At 42.1% G+C, this 10,041-nt stretch overlaps 1 non-coding gene across 1 annotated transcript; it reads right to left on the bottom strand.

Annotated features, from left to right (window-relative positions):
* Nucleotides 1-4,694: 4,694 nt before the first annotated feature.
* TRNAT-UGU lies at nucleotides 4,695-4,767 on the bottom strand. The gene has a single exon. It is a non-coding gene; the product is annotated as a tRNA-Thr (tRNA).
* Nucleotides 4,768-10,041: the final 5,274 nt, after the last annotated feature.

Below are 10,041 nucleotides of genomic sequence, written 5' to 3'. Positions count from 1 at the left end.
CTCCCCACTTGCAAGGGCGGCAACCATGCAGCTGCCCTGACGCTGCCGCTCTCCCGCCCCTTAGCGTGCGTCATTTTTGGCGCTGAAGGAACGGCACCTTCTGACTGCCCCGCGCAGAGCAGGGGGCAGTGGGAAACACCACCCCGTGGCAGAAATCACTCGTGCCGGGAAGTAGCGCGCCGCAAATGGTAAATGGGGAAAGCCCCAATGAAAGTACAGTAAAGTTCCAGCTAAAGGGTTCCCAACCTTTTTGAGTATATTTGGAATTCTGTCATTGAATAGTAAGCCCAACAACAAAATGGCTGCCACAGGAGGCAGAGCTGGCTGCAAAATGATTGCTACCCCTTAACTCCAGTAACACAATTAGATCCTTGTGCAGTGATGGCAGCTGCTGCCAAAGCAACATTTTTAGAAACAGTCAATCAAAGGACTTGTTGGGGAAAAGTTCTACCTGGCCCTGCCCACTTCTTAAAAACATTTGAAGGCACCTGAAATAGTGCTGACGGGTGCCATGGTGCCAATGGCACTGTATTGGGGATCCCTAGTCTAGTTACATATCTTTGTGGCATCAAATGTATCAGTACATTGGTCTGAGGAAAGGGGAGTGAGTGTGGACTGAACATTGGCTGTTCCTTAAAGGGCTGAAAAGGGATCCTTTAGGAGTTGGTGTTTTCATTAATGGAGATGCAACAAACAGTGTTAATTCAGCTATTCATTATAGTAAGTATTTGCATTTCTTTTCTTCAGTTATAAACATTTTCTGAGGGGTCACCTCTTTCTCTGTCACTATCTCTTCCTTCAGTTACATACTGGACAAAGCAATAAAGAAATCAAAGCGTTCAGTGTTTGCGTGATAAGAACATAAGAACATAAGAACAAGCCAGCTGGATCAGACCAAAGTCCATCTAGTCCAGCTCTCTGCTACTCGCAGTGGCCCACCAGGTGCCTTTGGGAGCTCACATGTAGGATGTGAACGCAATGGCCTTCTGCGGCTGTTGCTCCCGATCACCTGGTCTGTTAAGGCATTTGCAATCTCAGATCAAAGAGGATCAAGATTGGTAGCCATAAATCGACTTCTCCTCCATAAATCTGTCCAAGCCCCTTTTAAAGCTATCCAGGTTAGTGGCCATCACCACCTCCTGTGGCAGCATATTCCAAACACCAATCACACGTTGCGTGAAGAAGTGTTTCCTTTTATTAGTCCTAATTCTTCCCCCCAGCATTTTCAATGAATGCCCCCTGGTTCTAGTATTGTGAGAAAGAGAGAAAAATTTCTCTCTGTCAACATTTTCTACCCCATGCATAATTTTATAGACTTCAATCATATCCCCCCTTAGCCGCCTCCTCTCCAAACTAAAGAGTCCCAAACGCTGCAGCCTCTCCTCATAGGGAAGGTGCTCCAGTCCCTCAATCATCCTTGTTGCCCTTCTCTGCACTTTTTCTATCTCCTCAATATCCTTTTTGAGATGCGACCAGAACTGGACACAGTACTCCAAGTGCGGTCGCACCACGGCTTTTATATAAGGGCATGACAATCTTTGCAGTTTTATTATCAATTCCTTTCCTAATGATCCCCAGCATAGAGTTTGCCTTTTTCACAGCTGCCATGCATTGAGTTGACATTCCCATGGAACTATCAACTAAGACGCTTAAATCCCTTTCCTGGTCTGTGACTGATAGCACTGACCCTCTGTGAGCGTGTATGTGAAGTTTGGATTTTGCCCCTATGTGCATCACTTTACATTTTGCTACATTGAACTGCATTTGCCATTTCTTGAGCCCACTCACCTAATTTATCAAGGTCCGCTTGGAGCTCTTTCGAATCCTTTGTGGTTCTCTAATTTGGTATCATCTGCAAACTTGGCCACCACGCTTACCCACCCCTACTTCCAGGTCATTTATGAATAGGTTAAAGAGCACTGGTCCCAAAATGATCCCTTGTACCCACCCGACATCTCTCCATTGGGAGAACTTCCCATTTACACCCACTCTTTGTTTCCTGTTTCTCAACCAGTTTTTAATCCATAGGAGGACTTCCCCTCTTATTCCTTCATTGCTGAGTTTTCTCAATAGTCTCTGGTGAGGAACTTTGTCAAAAGCCTTTTGGAAATCCAAGTAGACAATGTCCACCAGTTCACCCCTGTCCACATGCCTGTTTACACCCTCAAAGAACTCTAGTAAGTTTGTAAGACAGGATTTGCCTCTGCAAAAGCCATGCTGACTCTTTCTCAGCAGGTCTTGCTTTTTATAATTTTATCTTTAATGATAGATTCTACTAATTTACCAGGAACAGATGTCAAACTGACTGGCCTGTAATTTCCTGTCCCCCCTAGATCCTTTCTTAAAGATTGGTGTGACATTGGCCATCTTCCAGTCTTCAGGGATGGAGCCTGATTCCAGGGATAAGTTGCATATTAATGTGAGAAGATCAGCAATTTCATGCTTGAGCTCTTTAAGAACTCTTGGGTGAATGCAATCTGGGCCAGGGATTGGTAACATTTAGTTTATCAATGGCTGCCAGAACTTCTTCCTTGTCTACCACTATCTTCGCTAGTTCCTTGGATTCGCCTCCTAAGAAGCTTGGTTCAGGTGCAGGAATGTTCCTCACTCCTCTTGGGTGAAGACAGATGCAAAGAATTCATTCAGCTTCTCTGCAATCTCCTGCCATTTTTTTTTTAGCACACCCTTTGTTCCTTTGTCATCTAACGGGCCTACCGCTTCCCTTGCTGGCTTCCTGCTTTTGATCTTCTTGCAAAGCAATCACTAGAATCCTGTGATGTATATTACACCAATAAAACAAGCCTACCGCCTGGGTTGCACCCATGATTTAATTAATGATCAGAAAATCTTTTCTGTTCAAATCATCAGACCCAATCCTCAGATCACTCAGAAAGGTGACTCTGGAACCTTGGGCTACACACATTAGGTGTGTACAGTAAGTAGGTACCTAAGAATTACTTTGCTGGCTCAAACTAAGTTCTGTCTAGCTGACCAATAAACAGTGGCCACCTTGTCAAGCACACAAGCATGACAGGAAAGTGACAGGAGTCCCAACATTTAGTAAACAGGGGCAGAGTGCTTCTGAACAGAGAGACTATTTTAACTATTACGGTAAACAATGATGGATGTTATCCATAATAACTTCCAAGGTGTAGCCATGTTAGTTTGCTGTAGAAGTTCCCCTGGCATTTTAAAGACAATTTATTCCAGCATGAGCTTTTTGTGAGCCAGAACCCAGATACCATCCATAAGTGTGGTTGCCGCTTTAAAAGACAAGCACCATGTCCTGTGGCAGTGGATCCCATAGAGTCACAGGAGAAGAAGGAACTATTTTGGGTCTAACACCTCCTGGTGATCAATTTCACTGGGTGATGTGCAACTTCAGCAATGTGGGCTCCAATGAAGTAGCTGTACCTCCGTAATGCAGCACTGCACAGTATCATTTGGGGTTCACACCTCAACTGGGTACACCCATGCAGCACTAGAGCTGCATATATTGCAGTGTTACACCCCACTTCTGTTAACCTTAAGGAGGTTCATGACTTATGATTGCCTTCCCTTCCTCACCCCACAACAGGCACCTTCACCTTGTGAGGTAGGTGGGGTTTAGAGAGTTCTGAGAGAACTGTGCAGAGTTGGGATCCAACCAGTTCTCACCATTTCTCTAGAAGTGGTTACTAATTTTTTTCTGAGTACCGAGAAGGGGTTACTAAAGCAACCTCCTTGCCCAATAGGGACTGGAGGTGCTTGTGGGCAGCGGCACCACTGTTTGAATCCCACCACCATCGGAACCTGTTATTAAAATTTTTGGATCCCACCACTGGAACTGTGACTTGCCCAAGGTCACCCAGCAGGCTTCAAATGGAGAAGCAGGGAATCAAACCCAGTTTTCCAGATTAGAGTCCCTTGCTCTTCAGCACTTCCCCTGCCAAGGAGTCATAACCCTGCCAGGAGTTGCATTGGTGTGCTTACATTAGAGGCAGAATCCCTGACAGTAGGCAGGTGCAACGTTGCAAGGTGAATGTTTTCCCATCAATGGGCCCATGTGGCATGCTTACACATGATAGGTCATAGCGTCACCGAACTGAAAATCTATTTGAAGATTGTCAAAAAAGGATGGCAATGTAGTCCCAGAAAAGGCTACTGGCGGTGGCTGCTATGCGCTGCTCCCGGAGACACAAATCTGCTTTTCAAGCGCAGAATGCCTTTTGATTTGCATTGCAGCGTCACAAATTCATTTAGATTAAGACAAAGCAAAATCACAATTTCCTTGTTTCGAGTGAACAAATCGGAATACTCATTTGGTACAAGTTTTCACGTTTGTGCAATCCTTGCCCTGTACTGCCACCTGCTGGCTGGAGCGAGGAAAGACGGCTAATGATGCCTCTTTCGCTGCCCCCCGGCCGCTCCCGCAGCCCCTTTGATCCCCCAAATCCATTCCGAGATGAATTTGAATCGTCATTTCACTATTTGAATACATATCATATTTTTAAAACGAAGTATGAGCTTTCAACCTGCGTGAAATTAAAATAAGAATGGTCCGACTCCCACCCTAACTCCGATTTTTATATTTTAGCAACATGACAGACGTCTAATTACTGAGCTACACGGAATATTTGTAATGAGATGAACTTTACATGAAATGTCTTGTACTGAAATTGCAGATCTAAATATTAGAAAAAGGAAAAAAACCAAGGCCCCAGCGAGGATCGAACTCGCGACCCCTGGTTTACAAGACCAGTGCTCTAACCACTGAGCTATGGAGCCACCTATCAGTTGTGTCTACGTGAATGAATGGTACTGGAGTATTCCACAACATATTTAGACCAACACCAAAAAGAATGCCGTCGCCAGCCACAAAACAACCCGCTTTTCCATTGGAACTACATACCCAGAACGGCGTTTCGGACATTTAAAAGCAACGATGGTTTCAAACAAATCTTTCAGTCAGTCTTGCAGGTTTTAAATGCTTTCGCAGACGCTTCAGTAAACACTTTAGCCAGTAGACAGACATTTCACGCACACATTGAAATCCCAAATAAAGCAAACCCAAAGACTAGTATTTATTGCAATTTATTTCTCTAAACAGACTTTCACGTAAATGCCCAAACGCAGCAGAGACCGGATCACGAGGCCCCCGGCACTGAAAGCCACGCGCCCCCCAAAAATGTGGCTGCTGTCACGTTCTTTATTTGACAAATAACCCCTGGGAAGTTTCCCCGGTTTTGGCCGCGCCATTGCAAGACTCCAAAATCAGCACACGGGCACCAGCTCCGTTCTTGATCTTGACAGGCAAACGAGGGAAGTGAAAAGCTACTCACCAACCTCCCAGTTTGCAACTAGCGTGATGGTCACTCTCCTTTCTCAGAGAACCGGTGGGAGGGGAGAGGTGATGCTGGAGATGGGGAGGGGCCTCAGCAAACTACAATTCCCAGGATTCTTTTTTTTTTTGGGGGGGGGGGAAAGCAACTACTTTTTCATGCCATCAAGTCTCAGTTGACTAATGGCAACCCCCTATCAATCAAGGCAAGAGACTTTTGGAGGCAGTTTGTCATTGCCTGGCTCCCGATCACCTACCTGGTATATTTGGCATTGCCTGGCTCTGGATCACCTACCTGGTATTTTTTAGAAGTTACCCATCCAAATTATAACCAGGGCTAGTCCTGCCTAAGCTTCTGACAGCAAAGAGGCTTATACTAGGTTGGGCCATCCAGGTCAGAGCTGTAAAACTGGTATAAAAGTGATAGAAGTTTATACTGTAGAACAAAAAATAGTTAATTGCAGTTTCAGAAAAAAATACTATTATTTCTTTTTTTCAGGTTTGGCCTACAATTATGGAAGTTCCTAATTATGGAACTTTGACCCTTTGCTTGTTTTGAACATATCTTGTGAGTGAGTCTTGCTGACTGGAAATCTTATTCTTCCTGAAAGCTGAAAACCTTCAGCCTTTGTGGTGACATCTGGTATTTGAACCAATGCTGTCACTGTACAGTTAGTCATTTTGAATTAGAGTTTTCATTTTCTGCCCTCACTGTTCACTGTTCTTTTATTGGTATTCCTTGCACAATTTTGATAAGTCACTTTAATTATATTCTTGTGGTGTCATTTACTGCCAGGGGCTTTAATCTCATTCCAGTGCCTTGGCCTGGACTGGCTACAACTACCAAGTTGTTTTCTTGTGAATCTTGTGACTTTCTTGACTTTCCTAGGAAGGTTAGAAGCTAGTCCTCTTGGGTAGTTAGAGTGACTGGTGACAGCTACCAAAACTGAGGCATGGCACTTTACACCTCAGTTTTGTAAGTTACATGTTAGCTGACCATCCCATGAACTTCCTTGGACTAGGGGTTCTTTACAGTGAGTCACAATATTTACAAATAAGAAAATCTCTGACTGTAATTAATCAGTAATAGAGTAATAGAGCAGTAGAGCAGTAGAGTAATAGAGTAATAGAGCAGTAGAGCAGTAGAGTAATAATAGAGTAATAGAGCAGTAGAGTAATAATCAACCAGTAATATTTTCCTTATAACCCAGTGAGCAGTATTATTCATCAACCAGTTAAAACCCAATTAGTAGAATACACCAGTAAAAAAAATCAGCTTAAAACTAACAAAAAGGAGAAGAAATAACAGAGAAGCAAATCAGGAAAATGTATTTAATTAAAAAAACCCTCATTATCTTGTTTGAATTTTTATATATTGAGTACGAATTATGTGCTTATATACATTACAGCCTTCTAGGAATGAAAATTACAATCCAAAATAGAGTTATACCCATCTAAGTGCATTGAAGTCAATGGGCTTAGAATGATGGAAACTCTGCTTAGGATGGCACTGTCAGGCTCTTATTAACTTCCGCATTTGTGAGCCTTTCCGTCTTCCGCATTTGTGAGCCTTTCCAACGCAGCCATGGATCTCTCCTCACAGCTTGATGCTCTATAATGTCTCTTAAAAGAAGAATATAAATACCCCAATTAAATGAACAAAGGATTTATAGGATGGTTATAAGCCTATCACATTTCCCAGGATAGCGGATGATGTGCCATATTACAGATATATGGCTTCTTCTAAGACTTCAGTGCAAGCCAGCCTGTAGTAGCTACTGCACACATAAATTGAAAGGGGAAAGCAATAAACTGGTACTATCAGCTCAACTATATTTTGTAATAAATCTTCATGTTATTTTTATTTTAGGCAGTTTACCAGACTAATTTTTTTCAAGTCACATAATTGTGACAACAATAATACGTGATAGTTATCATGTGGTATCATACCTAATGGTCTGTAGAGGTATGGCTGATAATACTGCTATTCAGTGTGGTATCATTAACTGTCCACTCTATGACATCACTGGACTCCACCATGATATCACCAGGCCCTAACCAATTAATCTAATGGTTTTGGATGATGGGGATGTAGCTCTTCACCCTCCCCCTAGCATACCCATGCATTATAAAATGTATGGCTGCGGGTTTGAGAATTTGACAAACAACATGCAGTACTGTAGCAGTCAGCATCTGGAAGTTTTTGACGGAGCAACTGAATTTTGCAACATTAGACTATAGACTGACAATGGGAGCCAGTACTGATGTATACCATATGTAGTAAAGGATATCGGACAAGGTTTGCTAACTGATAAGTAGTGGCAGTCAACATTTGACAATATAATGCATGCAGTTACCATAACTGTTAATTCATGGAATATTTGTACCCTGTTTATAACAAAACAGATCACAAAGTAGTTTTCTCAGCTGCCTCACTGCAGAATTTATTTTAAAAAACAGCTGTATTTTGGTGCCTAATCTACGTAAATCCAAATATCAAACTTCTTTTGGGTGGCTTTAAATTATCTTACTCAGATTTCAAAATTGGCTGATCTTGCTTGTCTGCTTGAACTAATTTGTGCATTCCCCCATCTCGACTGGAAGCTATATCAGCTATACTGATTTACTATGCCTGACATATGTAAATCCCTCTTTCTGGAAGCATCCATGCAGCAATCTCACAGGGAACAACATAGAGGGAATGACTGGATGGTGCTTAACACAAAGGAAAAGGACCAATCAAACATAGAGCCACTTGGTGGAGCCAAAAGATCATTCTAAACTGCTAGATTGAAAAAGTTTAAAAAAGGATAATTTTACATATTTAAAAAAATCAAATTGTTGAACAATTTAGCATTTCAAATTTTTTGGGCAGCCCAGTTTGAAAAAAATGATAACCATGTGTAAGAATTTCTATCTGCTGAGATGATTTACCTGGGTTTTATTGCTATGCTATTGTGGGACCTTTTGCTACATTTGCTTGGTCAGTGTGTTGTGCTTATAGGTAGGTCTGCCAACCTCCAGGTAGGTCCTGGAGATCTGGAATTATGATCTCCAGGTGAAGAGATCAACTCACCTGGAGAAATTGTTGCTTTGAAGGGCATTTATATTATATTATATTGTAATATAATTATTATTAGGCTTGATAGACTGCCCAACCCCCGAAGGGCTCTTGCTGAGGCCCCTCCCACTACCCTTCCCAAACTCTGCCCCCAAATCTCCAGGGATTTGCCAACCTGGAGCTGGCAACACTACAAGTTACAGGACTTAACTGAACCTGTTAATGCTCACCATAATGTAGTTTGGCAGTCTCTGTAATAGCCTACACCAGCCGTTGCTGCCTCATTATTCCCTGCAGTGAAGTGAGGAGGAAGGAAAGGAAGGAAATCACTTCCAAATTTCTGGCAGTTTAGGATTGCCAACTCTGGGTTGTGAATGTCCTGGAGATCTCCTGCCCCACAACCACCCAGAATGGGAAGTAAACTCATAATTATAAATAATTTATTGAGTCTGATGCTAGAAGTGATTCAAATAGAAAACTGGACAGCTGAAAAAGAGTACATTCTTGTCAAACCATCATACATGTCACCAGGACACGTAGGAACTGCACACAGTAAGCAAGAATTTTTATGGGCTATGTTGAAAGGTATAAAACTATCAGTATTCTTACGGTGTTTGCAAACGCGTTGTCCAAGCCCACTGAAAGTTAGATATACAATCGGTGCGTATGGTAATTCTTCCAGGGCTGCTATCAAAAAGGAAAACAAGGGAAATAGCAATTTCCACCAACATATCACACCTCACAGATTTAGAAAATGATGGAGTAATTTGCTGGCCTCCATGCTATTCATAGGGGACATAAGCCTATGTTGAGTATAAATTCCCTTTTTCTAGCCATTTTTTGATGCTTCAGCCCAAGACAGGCAGCAGCTAACATATTCTTTCTGTAATCCTTTGGGTCACATTCACTCAGTATGCTTCTTGAATGCTAAAAGCAAGTCCTTGGGAGATGCAGTAGTGTGTTGGCTGGCTATATGCAATTTGTCATCGTCAGGACAGTGTTTTTAATCAATAGTCTCTTTGAATAACAACAGTAAAAACTGTAATGGAAGCATTCTCTGGAATAATGATTCAGATGTAGGATGTCTAATGCATTCATACTTTTGCTCAAAGCACCTGGAGGGACCAGCTTCCTAATGGCCACCAAGGCCAGACTACACATTACATGAAGTGTACTTTCATCTGTAATGGGCTTTTTTGTTATAATCAAATGCAGCTTTGGAGCATGGCAATTGTCAGGTTTGCCAACTCTTACCTGGGAAATTCCAGAAGACTTGGGAACAAGGATTTCCAGCCCAGAATGGGCAATCACTACACCACATGGGTTTACAGCCACTTAAGGCATCTTCAAGGGTTTTTTTTTTTGGTAAAGATTTGTATGTGCATGGCATTTTTATACTTAAAAAGTGAATGTGACAAACATGTATGTGCAGTTATTTAAGACATGTACACAGTGGAGTAGTATACTTAAATAAACCAGTAAGTATACTGATGATTACCTTGAGACTGGCCATGACTCCTTTTTGGTAAGCTCTTGCTAGTAAACCCAAGTTTGCTGCTATTTAATGTATAACATAGCTCTTTGACAAAACTATTGTATCTTATGACAAACCAGTTGATTAATAGAAGTCAAAGAATTAACTGAGATTATAATTTGGTTC

Source organism: Sphaerodactylus townsendi, linkage group LG01 (assembly GCF_021028975.2).
Source record: "Sphaerodactylus townsendi isolate TG3544 linkage group LG01, MPM_Stown_v2.3, whole genome shotgun sequence".
Taxonomy (NCBI): domain Eukaryota; kingdom Metazoa; phylum Chordata; class Lepidosauria; order Squamata; family Sphaerodactylidae; genus Sphaerodactylus; species Sphaerodactylus townsendi.
Note: the sequence above shows the minus strand (reverse complement) of the source record. Positions and strands in the feature narration are given on the sequence as shown.